We start from the raw sequence: 21,027 nt of genomic DNA on the forward strand, positions 1-21,027 counted from the left end.
TGGTACAATATTTGTAAAAACAACATTGGTGACATTTGTAGGCCTATATAATTACTGTATTGTAATAGTAAGTATAGAAGTGCTTTTTACAAAATCGAGGAAAAGTTTGAAAAAACTTGTATTGTACAATATATTTTTCATTATCATATTTTTAAAATTGCAAATACAATATATTTTGCATTGAAAATTTAGAGCAATATTATTCCAAAGCCTTGCACTGTAATGGTAACTAAGTAACAATAAGTGCACTGTAATGGGTCTATTTCAGTATAGTGTTATGTTATGAGGAATGGTTTCCCTAGCAACAAGTTTCTGTGTGGGAATTCTAACTTTGACGGCCTAACAACAATAGCTGTAAATACAGCAAAAAAAACAATCGTGCAAAAAATAACTTCCAACCATGGCAGCCGTTTGCTGTAATGACGAGAAAACACACTATCGTGCAAAAATAAACTTATTCATTAAGATCCCAACTTAACATCGAAATTGACAAATATATACCATATCTATACAAAACTGGCAACACCAAATTCTACCAAATATGGCATTATATCTGTATTATGAGCATACCCTTAATATAACTCACTATCAGTACTGAAATTATGTCAAGATGAAAGAAGTTAAAAAGTATTTAAGTCAAATTTTCTTAATTATTTTATTATTCGTGACTTAGGATCTTACTAATAGAATTTCCGTAACTAGTACTGTAATTAAATACATAATCTTATGTGCAGCTTAATATACATTTAATGAAGAATTATGTGTCATACATGCAAGCATAACATACATAGTCTGCACACACACACAGACAGACACAGAGACACACACACACACACACACACACACACACACACACACACTAATAATAATCTAAGAAATGCAGGAGATTGTAAACTAAATTCTACAACATAGCAGTAAGAATATATAGCATTTAATATTACATACATACATACATACATACATACATACATACATACATACATACATACATAAATGTAGGCTATTGTCCTCGGTAGAGATGCAGCTTAACCCGTCTTAGCCCAAACTCATTACAGATGTACAAATTGTTTATAGATGACTAAATAATGTTAATTATAACCTATAGAAGTCTTGTTTATTGAGAATTCATGGAAAATCATATTTACAAACGGACTGTAGGGGTGTCACCTGTAGGTGACTAATGACTGCAATATCATATTTTATTCAGTGGAGAATATTTAAAATAGCATATATGTAATAATACTACTGGATGAGACTGAATCGCTGGCTGGATGTCTGTATGGATCTTTCCCATAGAGACCACAACATATTTGCAAGATATTTCGCCGGAATTCACAATATGTCAAGTCATTTTGTATTGCATCTCTTCTTGATACTAACCACGCATTATGACAGGGTGCATCGAGATCAAATGCAAAAAGTGGGTACCACCATTTCGTTTGAAAGCTCGCTTTCAAAGAATTAACATTTTCGTCAAATCTATCTACTCCTCCCATGTATTTGATGTACTATTCAATAACCGAAGGGCAATCCACTTGAATTTTGCTTCGTTTCCCTGCTATAACAGTGACTTGATCTGCTTTCAAAATTGGAGTTACATTGTGGAAGTTTAAAGCAATAGTGACAATATTATTATCATGCCATCGAACAACAGCATCATCCTGTGTCACAGCGAAAGATATTGTACCACGATTGCGCATTTTCATGTGCTTAGCGTCATTCTTCAACCACACACTTCACCATGGGTTTTTCTCTAATGATTCCTGTTCCTCCATTTGTGTTCAGTAAGAACTGACAACAACTTGAGACTTGTGAAGAAATTGTCAAAGTAAAATCTAAGGTGAAAAAGATGCCGGTAACCTGCTTTCAAGTTCCAACACAATAGCAGTTACTAACCCATATTCTACTTGGCCTGTTTAGCTCCTTGGTGTGGTTCAAACCCAGCGAGATAGCCAAGACGTGTAGCTGTTGACTATAGTTTATATCCAAAACGGAATGGCTTTCCATGAATATGCTGATTGGCACTATGTCTCCCATAATAGGGAACCATTGTTTCATGAATAGATTTGTGACTCGACCATACCTTTTCAAACTGTTGGCTAATATTATCATTTAGAATCTCGAAGTATCTTGGACTTTACCAAATTCATCATTAGGAGGAAGATTGAAATTGTCCGAAAGATGTATATATTTATGGATTTCTGTAAACCTACTTCTCCTCATGGTACTGAATACAAGTTCATTTTGTACATCTGATTTTGTTTCGCAAAACATTGTTATGCTTTGGGGAGATATGTAGCCCGTCAGTAAGAGAATGGCAATGTAAACTTTTTATGTAATTTTTGTCCAATTCAATAGAATGATTTCTTTGGAGGGTATACAATTTTGACATTTTACACATGACAGCGAGTATTTCTTCACTGAATAGGAGCTCGAAACATTAGACAGGAGTAAGTTTTGATTCAGTATAATCTGTAAATGTTTCATCTACGTCGCCTCTTCCAGATTTACAAGTAAAGATTTCTTCTTTGTCAGACCACTCTTTATTACGAAAAGAATTATTAGAAGTATATTATTTTGTTTTTTTTTTTTCCTCTGCTGAAGTCTAATACTAGAAATAGATTGCCTTTCATCGCGAGAAATGTTAGAATAACACTGTGTTCTTTCGTAGACCATAATTATTTCTTCCATGTATATTCATATCTAAATTCGGCAGTTTGTTTTTGTCTGTTGAAACTTGAATGTTTATTTCCTCAATATAAGAATTGGACATTGTTATCTGGTCAATTGTTGATGGTCTCGGGTTATTTCCTTCATCATTATCTACTAGTACGTCATTGGCAGAAGTAACGTTGACTTCAAATGTAGATCTGAGTATTCTTCCTTGAAGATGGTTGATGTCACTGGTTGTTTCGTCATCACTTTCCTCATCGATAACTGGTCCATCAGCTGGTGGAAATATGGTAATATCACTTACAGACGATGCTCCAACTGTATCTTCGTCCATCATCTCCAGTATTTCATACACAGTCAGACTATAAAAGAAAAATAAGTAACATAACTATACTAATATAATGAGATCGGCCGTTTAATGTATCTGACCAATGTCACCTGGAGGTGAGACCAATGTCACCTGGAGGTGACATGTCACTTTGTAGTCCCTATATACACTATATGCACCTTTTTTACTTGTTTTTGAAAATTGCATATAAAATATCAATAGTTTAGTAATGTATATATGGAAACAAAAATAAAACTACTTAACTCTTAGTTCTATTTTCACAAGCCATTATGTCAAGTGCGCACAAAGTTGAGATTCTTTTGCATCCACGCTGATGTTTTCTTCTCTACTGCTGCAGATTTACGAGCTAGTCGCCAAAAATGGTTGAAATTCAGTTACCAGATGTCTATTAAGGCATTGTCGACGGCGATTTATGTTTAACTCGATGACTGCCACTTGACGCGTATATACGCCCTATACGTGCTGTGAGACGTATATACGCTTCAAGCAGCAGTCAATGTGTTAAATATATTTATTGGTAATTTTGGACAGCTTGTTAGGGAGTGTCACCTATAGGAGACATTGGGACATCACGAGTTAATAAGAACCATTTGTGTAATTAATAATAAATTTTACATTCTTTATTCTATACGGGATTATTCGGCCATATCAAATTTATAGAACACAAATGAGTGCCATCCACAATAATTATCCACTCTAATTAAGGAAGAAAAAAGCATTCCTTTTAAGGAGTTGAGAATTATAGTTTAACTTCCTATGCGTGTCTTCCAAATTCAGCATGAATGAATACAGGTACCAGGTTTACGTATCTAATCACCTCGAAAATAACGATTAAAAGGACCCTTATTATGTTAGTTACCAGTACCATATGTAAGTTATATTCCTGATCACATATATATCAGATTGGCCATTCCCATGTTGTAAAATAGTAATGAATAGTAATGTATAAAAGGGAACAACTACTAGGATCTCCACTGTCGAAAATTATTTTTTTTTATAACAATGCTAGATGGAAGTACAGCTGCAAACTATTAATCCATGCAATTCCATCAGAGTTATAACGTGACTTCTTTGCATATGGTAGATGACAGCGCGGTGAAGTTAATAAAAGTTGTCTTGAAAGTCCATTGGGTTGAACAATCTGTTATGTGATCAGAGGTTATACATATTACTTATACAGTAGTTAGCTTAATATCAGTAGGCTATAGTTACAAACGTAGTGACATTGGTCGTTGTAGTCGTAATAGATTAATAATATAAAATGTATCCCACATTCATATGAATTAAGGAAACAGTAACTGTTACTGATATGCCAGTATCTATGAAAAGAAGTCTGGTTCAGTGGATGAACTCTGTAAGCTTCACATAGGTTGTTCTGAGAATAAGTTAAAGAAAACTGTATACAGTGTATCGAAGATTGGCCCAAAATTTTTATGCTGTATAAAATTGATTTTGAGAGCCACAATTTTGTTGTCTTCTGTCCGTCCGTACAGAGATATTTTGTAAAAACATTAATTACAAGTAATTTATCCAGGAAATATAATACTGATATTTTATCTGCATTCCTTCTTGAATACTTCATATGAAGACATCAGATAAAATCAAACTCTGTGCAGTAACAAAGACAACACAGTGTTGCCGCTGTAACTCATACTGAACAATATCTAGTCTTGCCTAATTATTACAGTATATTATGGTGTGATATTGTACAGAGTATTTACTTACATAATATAGGTCGACCAAGCAGCATGCAACCGGCATAAAGTGTAGGCTATGTAACATGTGGCAAACTGTCTCTTGCATGCTCAGTAGTCCATTTAAGTTTCTCTGTAAGAGTAGGCCTAGTTGTATCGACATTAGATTGCGTGTTATTCTTCTGAGTGTGTTTAGATTTAGGAGTGGTTTCACAGAAATTTACATTAGAGCAAAGGATTTTCATGGTAGAGACTTATCTGAAAAAGAGTGACTGCATAAAAGTAAAAAGACGATTTGCAAGAAAACTTCCTCATGTTACCTTCCACATAAAACACCATATGCAACCTCGTTAAAAAAATTTAAAGAAATAGGGTCAGTATTGAATAGAAGCAGCAAAAGACCACGTCGTGTACTTACTGAGGAAAAACTGGATGAAATAGGGGAAATATTTGAACACATCCCACAGAAATCTCTCTGTTGTCTTGTGCAGCAAACTGGTGTCTCTAAAACTAAAGCATATGAAGCCATTAAAATTCTTAAATCCTTAAGAGCTGCCAGAGATGTATTGCAACAGAAGGTCATTATTTTTTACACCTCAGTGATAATAAAACTGCCGAGCAAGTGGGAGATGGTTCAGGGCGTATTGCATGGCCTTCATGGCAGTCGCATGACTCTGGTCGATCCACATTATGTAAGTGAACGCTATGTAGTTGGTATCAGTAACTGAAATAAAACATAACATTACTGTGTGCAGGTTCACTACTGCGAACTAGATGGAAGAGATCAGAAAAAGAAGAGGCTTATGTGGTGGTTTTGGTGGAGGTGGAGGAGAAGGGTAAGAAGAAAAGAAGGATGAGCTGACAATTGAAGAATAGTAGAAAAGCTGAAAGAATTTTGAGGAAACTGTAACTTGCGAAATGAGCGTGTTCAATATTAAATTTACAGTACCGGTAATGATTTCTACATGCTCTCATTTAGAGGTGAGTTTCTTTAATATAAATTTACATATTGGTATTTACTGAAATAGCTTACTTTAGTAGAAGATAAATTATATTTAATTAGACCAATATGACACTATGCCTGTATAATAGCTATTTATGATACAAGTGTTAAAAATGACATTTTATTTTGTAAATAAGGATGTTTGCGAAATGAAGCCATAGGCCAAGAGAAGCAAGCCCTATGAACAAAATAAAATCAGTTTTAAGATATGTAGACTACGGTACTTTTTTTTTTTTTAGACAGCCATTCATTAGTGCTGGTACTGAGACAATTCTCACACTTCTCCACTTAAAATAGTAAAACTTTGTGTATCGGTATCCCACCATGAGAATTGACCAACACATTCAACAGGGAACACAAGTGAATGACGAAAAGGAGGAAATTTATCGTTCTTGCATCCTTCACTTCACTGAGAGTTATAATTAGGGCTCGTAAGTTCATGAAATATTATCTTTTTCTGAGACAACACAGGCAATGCAGGATGCAATACAAACTCGTTTTACTTCAACATGAACTAATGTAGCTTAGGCCTACGTTTATTTTGCTTTTTTTTTTTTTCGGTGTTTTATTGTCTATTGGTCATTTTCTTTTTGGAAATTTTCTACTTTTTGTGCATTTTTGGCCTTTTCTGCTTATGAACGAACATTTTTAAGGTGTAGTCGTGCCTATATTCGAGAACCTACTGCAGATTAAACGCAATTCGATTGGATGCAGTAATTTTCCTTGTGGTTGCATTAGCCTTGACTTCTGATCACGTGTGTTACATGCTTCTCCCCATTCAACGCAATAGAACAAAAATACTCCAGCCGCAGTCAGCATATTGCATCTTACAAGTGAAGACGTAAAAATGCTGAAAGTAAAACAAAACAGTCAAAATTTTTGCGACAGTTAGTGACTGAGTTTGATGACAATGTATTTTCCTCAGATGGAAGTATAACGGTACCGGTACTATTTTGTTTGTGTTATTAAAATCATGGTCATTTTTTAAATTTTAATGTCATATTTTCAGAAATTTAAGTTCATTTTATAGGTCGTTTTTCTGTGATTTTTTAGGTCATCATCTTCAGAGCCGTAGTTATAATATACCATACCTATACTTGCATGGGAGGTTAAGGGTTTTTTTTCGGAGGTCAGGGAAGTGGTTTTAAATATACTAATTAATAGTTATTTGAAAACTCTAGGTATGTACTGCAATATAATATTGAAAGTATTTTTCTCCAAACTCTAAAGAACTCTATACCGGTACTTATACTAAATACACTACTCATTTATATTCTAAATATTGATGTTGTTATTGTATGAGAATTTTATTACAGCTTTGATAGTAATGTTAGTTTTCAAATTCGTACCGTTTTCATGTCAATTAATTATTATATTGCATTGTAATTGGATCAGAATGGTCACCTGGATATATAGGTAAACCAAGCTTAGTGGTAAGTTATTGTTCTGCAAGTTGAAAGGTTCCCAGTCCAAACCCAACTGGCCACTAATTTTATATAATCACATTTAATTGATACATAGTTTCATAAAGTTATCAATAAAATAGTTATTGAATCAATTTATTTAATTTTTTGCACATTTCTTAACCATGAAGTCACTTTTAAAAGTAGGCCTGCAATTGTTTGAACCACTATCTATATCGGTTGCAATTGCTGCCATGTGATGATATTTGATGGGAAACAGCTGACAATCAGTGCAAACAGTTGGAACTCAGTGTTAAAGGCACTTTTCGCACACAGTCATATAAGCCTAATAGTTAATTTTTAACACTTCTGTGAAAGATCTAATTTTAATAATCACTGTCTAGGCCTAAAAAGAATAGGCTATTTTAAAATTGTTCAGTCTCAAAAAGAGAGCTCATTACTACAATACAAATGTCTTGAGACATGTTTCAAACCAAAAAGTGTGGTTACGATTACAAATTTTTAAAATTTTCTTCAAAGATTTTAGAAAGTCTTAATGACAGATTAGGACTGACTAAGCATTACAGTTATTGAAAACATTTCAGACGAATATTTTGTACATATATTGAATCGTTAAATGCAGAAAGGTGACATCCAGTTTCATTAATTTTATAGGAAAGACAAAATAACTGTTTTATTTCTTCAATACCAGTACATATTATCATTTTTAAGGAATTTGGAAATTTAAGTTATGGTATCTTATTTATGTAATATGTCTTTTAGGATCATTTTCAAAATTCTCTATTCATTTAATTTCACAGGGTGAGGGGTTAAAGTTATTGGACATGTCATCATTTTTTTTCTTTTAAGATTATTTACTTTAAACAATTGAGAAGCTTGCTGCAATAACAGCATTAATGTAAAATACAGCTCGAGAAAAATTAGATACTGGTGGCATATTTTTAAACTGTTAGGAAAAAATCTTCACATTTGGTAATAATCTTATGCTAAACTCCTCCATATTACTGTTGGAAGTGACTGCTGAATATGTAAGAAATACAAAAATTCACTCTTGGATATGATATATTTTAACATATTAGGCCTACAAGTCTGTTCAACTGCGAAAAATAAACTATCGGTACATGAAAACTGTACTGTATTCATTACTCAATAGTCGGTATTTTTATACCTTCAGCCATATACAGTGATGCAGCAAACTAGCTCTTTCACCTCGTATCCTAGACATCAAACAACCGTGCTGATACAGGTAGAGGATAGAGGTTAAGAGGTCGCGTTCTATAAGTTCTAAATGTATCGGTACTACTGTATTCTTCCTCTACAGTACAGATAATCCTGTGGGCTGATAAAATAACATATTCCAGAAAGAAACATATCCAGAAAGGATGTGAATTCTGCAATCTCGAAGCCTACATTTTTATATTAATACAGGAATATGCTACTTTTGTAAGGCTACTGAATCTGTGAACAGAATTTCTAAGTATGAACTTGAATTCAGCGAAACTATTAACGAAAAAGCACGGGTTGAGACCTAATCTGGATATGAATCACTGTACTCGCTGTGAAAAAAAATATGTATATACGGATTCTCTATTGATTCTTCATTATGTCATTATTAACAAAACTGGAAACCTCAAGTCTTCTTGTAAAGGGAAGAACACCAACTTTCCAATTAATATCATCATTCAGGATTACTTACAATGTGCTAAAGATGTTCTTCTTGACTGATGCCTTAATGATAAGCTCACAGTATTAGTCGTTTTTGTAGATTTTCTCTGCCTTATGAAAATTATCTTAATTTAGAATGAAGGCTCTGTCATAAGGCAGAAGAGAATATTCTTTCAGTGGAAATTATCTGTTTCATTATCTTTAACTACTCCATTTCAATTAAAGCATCAGAAATCTCGCAGCAGTATTATTTTTATTCTGTCGAGGACAATTTTATTGTCACTGAACAAGTATAGTTCTGTTACAGTTGGATCTGCATTAGACTTTTTTTTGCTAGTCCTTCATAACATACTAGTACCTACATAAAAGTTCATACTTTGAGATTTTATTCATGTATCCAGTGCATTTTTTCTATGTACCGGTATAAGGGCGTATTGTTACAGGCACCTTCTTCTCCATGCAATTATACAGTAGATTGATGTTTATATCCACTGCCGATTGTAGGATTAATTTTTCAATCCAATGACGGAAATGTTGATTTTAAAAAGTTCAAAGAATAAAGACACTAGTGCTGCTTACTGGTACTGTTGTGTACCATCAGAAAAAAAGCCCTTCATGTATTCAAAAAGTGCTCAAATGTGGCTGTCTATACTAAGTATCTTACACTGGGATAAGTACAATGTAATCGAAGCATTATTCCCTTTTTGCATACTTCAATCACTATTTTTAGCCTACATTGTTGTAGAGAGAATTTCTTGCTTCTGCAATTATGTACTGTACAGCACCATTATCTCTGCTGCAGCCACTCTTCTGGTCACGGCCTGTTCTAGTAGGTGTAAAGAATGTGCGTGCACACAGGTGGCCAATTCCTTAGGTGCTGATAGAATAAAATTAAAATATAATTTAACAGTGCTTTAATGAAGTGATCGGCAATGAAATAGGAACGTGACATTATTAAAGCGGGATCTTAAGATGCTGTACGGCAGCCTGACCGATCACAGATGTACTCAGGATATGTTCTACCAAGCGCCATGTAACTAATTTTGAGATGAGCTTTACTATAGTAGAGGAGGCAAAACCTGTCCTGTGACTTTATCAATCATAAGCCATGGCTGTGTCACCAGTGGGTATAGAGGGGGAAGACAGATGAATTCTCGTGTCAGTAGATTCGGTATAATATTAATTATCATGAAATAAACTCTCTTTCTGATAGCTCATTCTTTCTCCTGTCACACAGCTCATATGCCATATCTCACCTCCTCATTCTATATAGTACAAACATTTGTACAATTGTAATCTTACAAAATTGTGACTTATTTCACATCTTAAAGCTTCAATGCTGATGTAATATCTACAGAATACAGTAAATGAAATGAAATGAAAAAACTTGATCTAAAGCCTTCTCGAGGAGGGGGATTCAGCACTCTCACTCGCATGTTTCTCTTCTTGGAACGTCATCCTAAATGGCCTGGGCTATAATATTCTTTGCCAGTATTTTGAATGGGACCATGCCTGGTGCGAGACTAAAAAGCTGGATAAATATCTGTCTCTCCATCTTATTTCAGTGGCTGATAGGTTAATATTTTGTTAATGTACTTATTTAAAATCAATTTATTAATGCTTGTTGTTAAAGCATTTTAAATTTTAAAATTTCATTGTAATTGTTAGTTTTTAATATACTGTATATGCATTTACATTCGACATACTTATATGGATATAATTATGCATAATATAAATGGTGCAATTGCATTCATTAGATTATCGTTTATAATATTATATATAAATAAATGGTGTAATTGCATTAATTAGATTAACGTTTATAATATTATAATTAACACTTGAGGCTCCGGAGATCAAAATGGGCTATGTGACTTTTTTTCAGAAAATGAGTTATTGACGTCATTGGCAAGTTTGGGTTGAAGACTTTTACACTGTGAAAGGTGCAGTTTCAAAATGGTTTATTTTAGACATGTAAAATGCATGGAGAAAATTAGTACATGTACCAAAATGGGATATGTTATTATTAATGAATGAATCAAAATGGGATATGCCAGCCGTTATTTGAACAGAACAAAATGGGCTATATTTCATATCTTTACGTTATATTTCCAGAGCAGATGAAACAGAATGGTCTATGTTTGCCAAAGTTTGTTTGATTTAAGTTTTTCCGCTAGATTTTTCAGAAAACTAACATGGTTTAGACCTTAGTTACACAGTAATTATACCTCTAGAATTCTGTTCTAATTTATAAGGCAAGGACTGTATTGCTATGAAAAATATTTATTTAAACTAATGTAATAGGCGTTAATTTATGAATTACGGTAATATTACCAAATACTGTAAATACTAATACCGGAAAGCTAGCTCTCATATGTGCGACATCGACTAACAGCGCTCCAAGCGGAAAGGTTTGAATAAGTTGACGAGAGGGTCGGCCTTGCGAGAGGAGATCGAAACATTTCTTGTGTTGCCTGCAGCGAGCTAGAAGTAAGAATAGTTGCCTGTCTAAGAGGCTGTGATGCTAGCAAATATGATTGCAATATAAAATGTTTCGAAATATAATATTGTAAGCCTTATAAAGCACAAAATTTATCTTGTTATAGATAACTTGGAGAATGCTAGAACTCCTAAAAGACAAAAAATTTCGTCTGAGAAAAAAATACATTTCTTACTAACAAACTAAGGAATGCGCAGAAAATTATGTCAAAACAAAGGAAACTCATTCAAACCCTAAGAGCTGACGTACAAAAATTTAAAAAATCTCATTCATCTTTAGAATGTGTTCAATTGCTGGTAGAAGATTCATTTCTTAAATCTCAGTTGAAGCTAAGAAAAAGAAAACCTATGGGAAGGCGATATACCGTGTATGACAAATATTTCGCACTGGCATTGCATTATGCTTCACCGAATGCATATCGATACTTGAGGAAGACTTTCTGTTTGCCGACTATTCGCTCCTTACGTAATTGGCTGCAACAATTGGGTGTTGGTCCAGGTTTCAATGAGACAATAATGCAACTTCTTAAGATAAAATCGAGAAGTCTGACACCAGCTCAGAGAGTTGTTTCCATTGTACTTGACGAGATATCTTTGAAACAAAGTTTCTCGTATGATGCAAAATTATATTTATTCGATGGCTTTGTAGAATTTGGACCGTACGAGAGTCAAAATGAAACAAAAAGTGAAGAATTGAAACCCGCAAATCAGGCTTTAGTATTTATGATTAGGGGCTTGCAAACCAACTACAAGCAGATAATAGGATATTTCCTATCTAATAATTCCACGCCCGGTGATGTTCTAAAGGATCTTCTTTCCGAAGCCATCCTCGAGGTTAGGAAATGTGGCTGTTTTCCTAAAGTAGTCGTTAGTGATCAGGCAGCCAGTAATATTGGAATGAGGAATTTATTGGGATGCGAGGTTGATAAACCATTTATTGAAATAGATGGAGAACAACTTTAAGCGGCACGACCTTTCGTACAAAGATGAAGTATACAAGTGGCAACTGTATAATAAGGATAAAGATATGAATCCTCGATTATGCCCAAATTTGAGACAAAAACATATAGAACTTCCATCTTTCTCGCCCATGAGGGTTTGTCTGGCTGCACAGGTGCTAAGTCATTCAGTCAGCAAGGCCATAAAAACTCATGTATCGTTTCAGTCACTACCTGAAGAAGCTCTTCAAACAGCTGAGTTTATAGAGCTAGTGGATCGTGGATTTGACTCTTTTAATTCATCGACCACGAACGATGCTAAATCCTCACGCAGGGCTTTACAAGCTACTACTTGTCATTGGACGACTCTACAAAAACTAGAAAGTCTGTTTTCAAAACTGAAAATTCTGAGCGAAAAAAGGACAAACCCTCCTTGCTTTAAGGGTTGGAACAAAATTTTAACTTTCGGTTCCTGCTTAAAAAACGTATAACACAAGGCTGTATTGAAAATATTTTCTCTGTTGTGAGTTCTAAGGGTGGTAATAACATTACCCCTGACAGCTGTAAATTCAAGTCTGCCGTCAGAGGAATTATGAGCTGCCAGCTCTTAACACCTTCAGAGAAAGGCAACTGTGAAATTGAAGTCAGTGAATTTTTAGTTACGAAGAAGGAGATTAGTTCATTTAGAATCTGCAGTGATTATCCAGCAACAGAAAACAGTTTTGTAGAAACCGCTGAACTTGAAGAGGACAGTCATGATCAGTGTATGATTCCAGATAATGCACTAACATATGTGACAGGGTGGGCTTGTAGCAGAATACCACATGAGACATGCAAACTGAAACTAGCTAGTTTCAAATCTGAAAACTTGACAGGCATTTATCAGCACATTGCAAATAAAAAGTATGACAGTGCTAATTTTCTAATTCCCACAAGTTATTCAGTTTCTTTATCTAAAATTATTCGATCAACATTTCACACGTACTTCAGAAAAATTCTTTCATCAAGCAGACAAGGTGTAAAAACCAAGATAATGACCCTTATTTTTGAACAAATAGATCAAACTAATTCAGTATGTAAAGATTGTAAACATGTTTTCGTTAACAAGTTCCTTAACGTAATGATCAATTTTTTGTAAAATATGAATGTGACAGAATAAGTTGTAGAACAGTGACTGGAAAAAAGAACAGAAAGGCTAAAAAAAGTAATGCATCGGTAACCTGGAGAATAGAGAGCTAATGGGACAATTAAGAAGTATGCACTGTAGCTTTAATGTTGTTTTTCACCAATGTGATATCTCTTTTAAAACATCTTATAATATTATTATTAGCATCATAATGTTAGTTCAATAGTTATGACAATTAAATTAACGAGAATGTAAATCTGACCGTTCTGTAATGATTTCTTTAGCTCTCATGTAATACTGTATAGGCCTACCACAATTCCTCCCAACCCTTCCTAGATATGTACGCAATGAAATACTGTAGAGAGCATCGTACGGTATTTGAAGCAATACATATTGGAAGCATTGTTCAAACCAAGCCGCTACACAGCGCTAGTGTTCTCGTGTCGCCGCCCGACACCATGTTAATCGCGTTGCTTTCCGGTATTAGTTCTCTACAGTATTTGATATTACTTCAGACAGAAGATTACAGGCTATGACTGCTCAATGTATTCATCTGCTAAGAGTGAAAAGTTTTTATATATTCAAGAATGAGATGCCTCCAGGCCTTCTCACTTTGATCTATGATTGTCAGCAGAATTTGGCATTTCGACGTCTTCTAACCAAGCAACATATTAAGCCAGGCAATATTACATGTACAATGCAACAGTAGTTGAGCAGAGATAAGACAAAATATTGAGACCAGATAGTGCATTTTCTTACACATACTAGAACATGAGACTTCTAAAGGAAATTCTGAAGGAATAGACTGATATGTAACGACATGAATGAAATTGAGAAAATTCTTTTGATCTCAAATGGATGAGAGTCACAAAAATGCTACTATAATATCGATGATCTGTTGATGGTTCTACAATGAAGCTCCATCATCCCTGAAATATGACGGAGTTCCATTCCCTCTTCTTGGACACAGTTTTTTACCCTGCGACAATATATTCGGAAAAGTGGAGAATCAAATAAAAAAATTAGAGGTAATTATGTTGCCAAAAGAATATCATATTATCACTGGGAAACATGCAACTGTAATCAACGTTGGCAATGAAGAATGCCCAGTCCGTAAGTGAAAGAAATTTACAAAAGACATGATGAAACCGACCAGCTGCATTCTATTTAAGATCTCAGAATTTAAACATATTTTTTCTTCATCTTATTTAAAGAACAAGCATTTTTACGCTTTTAGAACAAACAATATTTATCATATGGACTGTGCAAACGAGGAAAATTTTTCTGTAGGGTATCAATACATCGATACATCATGGATGTAGAAGGATTGTTGTAGAAACATTTTGGATTGTTCTGGAAAGGAGAAGACCATTCGCAGACCAGATAAACCTGCAAATTCGTATGACCATGAATGTGCCAACAAACGAACAAGATGGAGAAGTGGATGTTAATGGCCTTTGCACATGCTTTTCCTTTGTTAGGTTAGGTTAGGTCATGGTGGCTATGGGGGGGTTAGGACGACCCTTTGCACATCGGTCATACTAAGACCTATTGTGCACCCTGAATTTATGGGATGAATGAGGATGAGTGTGTACCAGTCAACCGGCCGCATGTCACCCCTCATCTGCACACCCAATGGAGGCCTCCTACCCTCACACCGAAAAGGTGACCAAGCAGCACAGAATCCATTCCAACGGCCCTTCCAAGGTGTCGGAGTGCCCTCGGAAGTGCTCTTAAGGAATGAATCCTGACAGAGATATAGCGGCAGGCTGGGAACCCAAGAACGGTTGCCTATTGAATGAGATGAGAAAGATGAATGATTTGATATGGATATCAAAATTCTTTTTCTACACGGGAGGGGAAGAGAAAATGGAACATTGCAATGAAAATTCCTACCCGGCATTTGCCTAATAACATTCAGGTTAGTTGGTCTGGGAATCGAACCATGGGCCCCCCGAATATTGAGTCCTATTTTCCTTGTTAAAGATTCCTGTGTACATGTTTGAAGAGTGATTTTGTTATAATTCTCGTAAAACCATGCAATTACTCTAATAGTTAAGTAAAACACTTCCAGTTTTTTAAGTTTCTTGTGACTGTTTTGGGAATAGTGCTATTAAAAATAAAATAAATGTATTTTGAAATCTTTATTTTAACGAAATCATGTTCAAAAGCATAATTAGATCAAGTAATATAAAATTAGAGTAATGAGTTTCAAAATAAATGGATCAAAATGGGATATATCAAAATTTAAATTTTCTTACACAACGAATATTTGGACATTATGATTTGAATAAACATGGTAGGCATGTTTGCTACTGACGTCTTCATCAGTTAGAGCCAATCCCGCATTTGTATCTGTCTTGTATGAGATGTAGGACATTTTTGCATTTTTCTTAAAATTTACTTTGTATGACATAGCCCATTTAGATATCGGGCCCCTCACTTAATCTCAGGACTCTGTAAAATTCCTACTTCAATGTTACTCAGATAAAAAAGAAGTTGGTAGTATACATTAACAATGGAAAGAATGGAACCCGCTCTCTTCTGCATAATACACAGAAGACTTAGCATCTGAGCTATTGAGACGACACAAAAGCTCCAATTTCTGCACAGAGTGTCGATCTAGTCATGAAACTTCAAATGTCGATTTAACTGCACGATTTATGTAGCCTATATACTTGTCTATTATTTACGTCATATTACAATATTTTTTGCAGTTTTTGAAGTGAATTTCGGAACGATGCTAGTAACAAACCAAATAGCCTGAATATAAGTACCTCAAACATTCGTTATCTTGTGTATCAGTGTTCTGGTCTCCGATCATTCGCAGTGTCTTACATCTGAGACTTGAGAATATTCCATCGTTTCATTCCTTTTTTGGGGAACTGTACATTTCACTGCGACACATTTAATTAATCAAACTAGTTTCTTGGGAATATCAACGTCAATAAGAATATCATATAAAACTTCTGTCTTAACCGAGTCATATGCCTTTTGAAATCTATGAATAACTGATGTACTGAATCCTTATACTCCCATTTTTTCTCCAATATCTATATAAAAAAAAAATCTGATCAATAGTCGATCTATTATGCCTAAAAACACAATGATGATCCCCAATAATTTCATCTACATATGAAGTTAATCTTCTCAAAAGAACATTTCATCAAAATACCCCTCATTTCTCATGAAAAACAAAAACTGAATAGACTAGAGTGGACTATATGTTATCAGCAAACAGGTGGATACGTTAAGGAGATTGATTGATTGATCAAAAAACATAGGACAAAATTTTATAGGACGTCAACGAAAGTGATATTCATCGAAAGTTATTACATTTAATTTTTCCCCCTTCTTGAAGATCGGTACTGTACAATTACGGACTGCTCCCCTTGTTCTGGTACAATTTCCTTTTCCAAAATAGCAAGTACAAGCTTATAAATTTCGCTAGATAATGCGCTTCCACCTTCTTGTATTAATTCTGCTGGATTTACTAAAGATTTTATTTTATTATTTTTAGTCCTACAGAATAATATCTGTTAAGGTAACAATTAATATTTAAGGAGAATTTTTCTCCTCAATTATTAATTCTGCTGGAATATGATCGATACCTGGAGACTTGTAATTTTTCAGATTTTCTAATTTCGACTTCAGAAAGTGTGGGTTAGGGTATAATTGACTCAGCAGTTTGTGTTTGAATTTCGTCCTGATCATTTCTATTTGGCCTATGTACATTTAGTAGTTATACAAAATAGTTTTTCTATCTGTTCAGAATTGAATGAGAGTCTACAAACAAGCACCATTCTCATCCTCACGTTTACCCTTGCCTAATATAAGTTTTTAAATTCCTTTATGCCCTTATAAAAATCTCTAATGTTTTTATTTTCCTATTTGTTCCTATCTCATTCAATTTCTCCTTCAAGTAATTTCTCTTTTTATTCCTAAGTGTACAATAAGCTTCCCGTCTTTCATTGAAATAATTATCTCTATTCGCCTCAACTGGATCCTGCAAAAATTTCAATTTTTCCTGTTCCTTCTTTCTACTACTATAGAATAATCATAAAACCACGGTTTCATAAAATCTATGCTCTGCTCAGCTGCAATTTTGATATTATCTCTGATATTTTCCTCCATGCTATTAACATCTAACTCTTCCTCAACTTCGTCAGAACTTCCTAAAATGGCAAACCTAATTGAAATTTCGACCTGATAATGTTGCTTAGTTTCCTCGTCTTTTAATTTCGGAATATTGAATCTCCTAATATTAACTTGTTGTTCTACTTGCTGGGCTACTGACAAATGTTTTTCTTAATTCTCCAATTTCACTTGATAATCAATTCTCCCAATGGTGATGCACAAAGGCAGGAGTGTCGCAGGGCTCCGTATTGGGACCACTACTTTTCTCTATCTACATTAATGACGTATCAAAGAACTTACAGTATTGCCGATATCACCTCTATGCCGACGACCTACAACTTTACATACATTCCAGACCCAATACGATCAATGAATCGACTGACAAGTTAAATTGGTGACCTAGCCTCTGTCTCCACTTGGGCGGCCAATTTCGGACTCGCACTTAATCCAAGTTGGACATAAGCATTTAGTTAACTCCCTTAATAACAGTAATCTTTCAGTTGTTACTCTTAACAACACGCTAATCCCTTATTCATCTGTCGTAAAAAATCTTGGCTTCTTTTTTGATAATAAGTTGGAATTTTCAAGTTAAAGAAACGATAAAAAAAAAAATCTGTTCCTCCATTCACTGTTTGAGTCGCTTGAGAAATTTCTTGCCCCAGCAACTAAAACTTACCCTAGTACAAACCCTAGTAATGCCGCACTTCGATTATTGTGACGTTTTGTTAAGTGACCTAAGTTCTGAACTGTCAGTCAAGTTACAGCGAGCTCAGAATATGTGCGTCAGATACGTGTGCAACATCCGACGATATGATCACATATCACCTTCCTTCGCAAGTCTTTCGTGGCTCCGACTTAAAGAACGCAGAACTTTACACTCTTTGTCTTTACTCTTTCGAATTCTGCACACCTTAACACCAAATTACCTTTCTTCTCGTTTCTCTTATCTATACTCTAACCACGACGTAAATACCAGATCACTTATCTGTGGCACGCTAAGTACTGTTAGTGACTGGTAAATCCGACCCTAGAACTTGGAGAAGTTAGGGGTGAAACTTGCTCCCCACCCACCACACTCTTCAGTAGCGAGAGTCTGTCAGTCAGTTTATGGTTGTCATGTGGTCAGTTCCTCAATCTTGCCTCCCTGCCTGCCTGTGTGTTGTATGTATTGAAAACATTTGGTCTGGTGATCTGTCGCTTTCGCGTTCTGTAATATATTACTAGCTCTTTAGTTTAGTTTTTGTTATAACAATTTAGTTTAGTTAGTGTGTTCTTCTTTGTAATTGTTTCAAGTTTTTAGTTATAATAAATGTCGTCTTGGACTTAATCATTCGGTGTTAACATCCGACTCCCTCTGCCTAGTTTGAAAGCGGGAACCTGATTCCAATGCCAAGCCTGATTTGATAATTACTGATGATGACGCGTAATGAACTTCGTTACTTTAGCCCTTTGTCCATTTCTTAATGATTCGAGGGAGTCTCGCTATCCTTCGGCAAGTCTTCGTACACATCTTCTTTCTTTGTCTTGTTTTATCTCCACCTTAACCGACTCAACAAGCCAACGAGATGAAGGGGATGACATATCTCAGGACCAACAGTAGTACCTCTCACAATACAGGACCATCGTGGAGACGTTACAGGACAAGTGCAAGACCTACCGAGTCCTGTGGCATAGAGATAAACTTCACCCCACGTCAGGAATGGAACCACGGACTGCCTAGCTGGGAAGCACACACTGTCGTAACTGCGGATCCTACACTTCTTTCTTGTGAACATTTATTGCTAGCTATTTTCACAACACGACAAATGTTTGATGAAATAGTTAATTTCGGCGAACTAATGTACGCACTAATTTACCAAGGATCTTAGAAATCTTTTCAAACTTATTTCCCCTCTGATTTTGTTGTCAGAAATATGCAATTGGAATTCGTCCATTCTTGCAATATGTCATTTCGGTTAATGTTTGAATTTCGGCATTTCTCGTGTGATTTAACTAAGTGTATCCAACCGTTCGTATAAGACTGTATTTTTAAACAGCACCCTTTTTTTGTAACAGAAAATAACCAAGTAATATGTAATAGTAGGCTAAATAAAATATTTGAACAGGTTAATGTGTTCAGTTAATGGGATGGCTGTTATCAAATACAGCTAAAACGGTTTCTGAGGATAATATAATTGAGGCAACAGCATTATGATTCACCGGTGAGTAAAATGTTTTCTTTATCAATAGTAGCGGTAGCAGGGCAGTCCCTTCTCTACCCTCTACCACTATTTGTCACGTGTTTGTTGACAGCGTGCGGACTGTTAGAAGTGGAGTGGGTGAAATTCCTTACAGGGCCGGATTTACCAGTCACCAACAATATACCTCTTCATAGAACATCTTGTTATTCATCATCTTTTACAATATTCACCTCGCGTCAATGGAATTCCTTGTCACAAAGTATTAGGGGCTGCAAGACAACAAACATCTTTAAGAACAGCTTAAAAGATAACCTTATTAGCATTTCACTCCAATCATACTGATTTAAACTATCACCGACTACATTGTTACTTTTTTCTTTAGACATCATCCTGATTGTGCTGTATTTTCAAAATTGTCTCATAATAATCTCTTTCTATTATCTAATATTAACATTCTATGTATTTTAGTTTAATTCTGCTACACAGTTTATTTCAGTGTTTAATTAATAGTTCATAGTATTTTGTTGTTTAATTCGTAAATAACTCTTGTATACATGTAACTCTCATCTAAATCAAATTGTTGAATTCTTTGTAAGTTCATGGATATGCATATACACTTTTTGCTGGTTGAGTGGAAGAGAAGGCCTTACGGCCTTAATAATGGTCAGAATTACAGACTGCCCCCCCTGAAGGTTCGAATGTCTACTATAGTAGCATGTCTTCGTTTATCTATCAAGATGTGATTGTTTGGTTGCGTGTCAATCCATCTGGAGAAGTCCAAGTATATTTATGTATATCCTTATGGGAGAATGTTGCACTTTTGATAATTAAATTTTTTGATGTGGCAAGTTAACTAACCTAACTCCATTAACATTACTAGTTACGTGTAGGCTCTCTTTTTCAATAGTTGGTTTAAAACTATCTTCCCGTCCTACTTTAGCATTGAAATCCCTCAATAAAATTTTAATTTGATATCTAGTTAACTGATCAAAAGTGTGTTCCAATTCCTCATAGAAACTAGCTTTTATATGGTCATCTTTCTCTTCTATAGGGCGTGAGCATTTATAACTACGATATCTCCCCATCTACCCTTAAATTATCAAATTATCTAATCCATTTACAACTACTGAACGACTGTTTAAAGTATAGTATATCACACACATTTTAAATATAGTAGACTTGGCCTCCGTCCTCGTTACGCAAACATTCTTACTGGCGAAATAAAATTCCAATTTTTTTAATTGTATCGTAAATAATTATTGTTCCTCATGCTGTATAAGGATTCCACATATAACAGATTTCTTTGTGAAACTGTTCAACATGACAGAGTTCTGAAATGGTC

The 21,027-nt window shown here is 34.8% G+C and overlaps 1 protein-coding gene across 4 annotated transcripts in view; it reads left to right on the top strand.

Annotated features, from left to right (window-relative positions):
- Positions 1 to 21,027, top strand: part of LOC138697884 (adventurous-gliding motility protein Z-like) — a 137,633-nt gene that overhangs the window by 33,685 nt on the left and 82,921 nt on the right. For 3 of the 4 annotated variants that reach the window (XR_011331627.1, XM_069823472.1, XM_069823479.1), the window contains one exon: positions 5,472 to 5,697. The exons of the other annotated variant lie outside the window; for it this stretch is intronic. The gene's annotated coding sequence lies outside the window, so the exon portion shown is untranslated. The remainder of the gene's footprint in view (positions 1 to 5,471; positions 5,698 to 21,027) is intronic. 4 annotated transcript variants of the gene reach the window in all.

This window comes from Periplaneta americana, chromosome 1 (genome assembly GCF_040183065.1).
Source record: "Periplaneta americana isolate PAMFEO1 chromosome 1, P.americana_PAMFEO1_priV1, whole genome shotgun sequence".
Taxonomy (NCBI): domain Eukaryota; kingdom Metazoa; phylum Arthropoda; class Insecta; order Blattodea; family Blattidae; genus Periplaneta; species Periplaneta americana.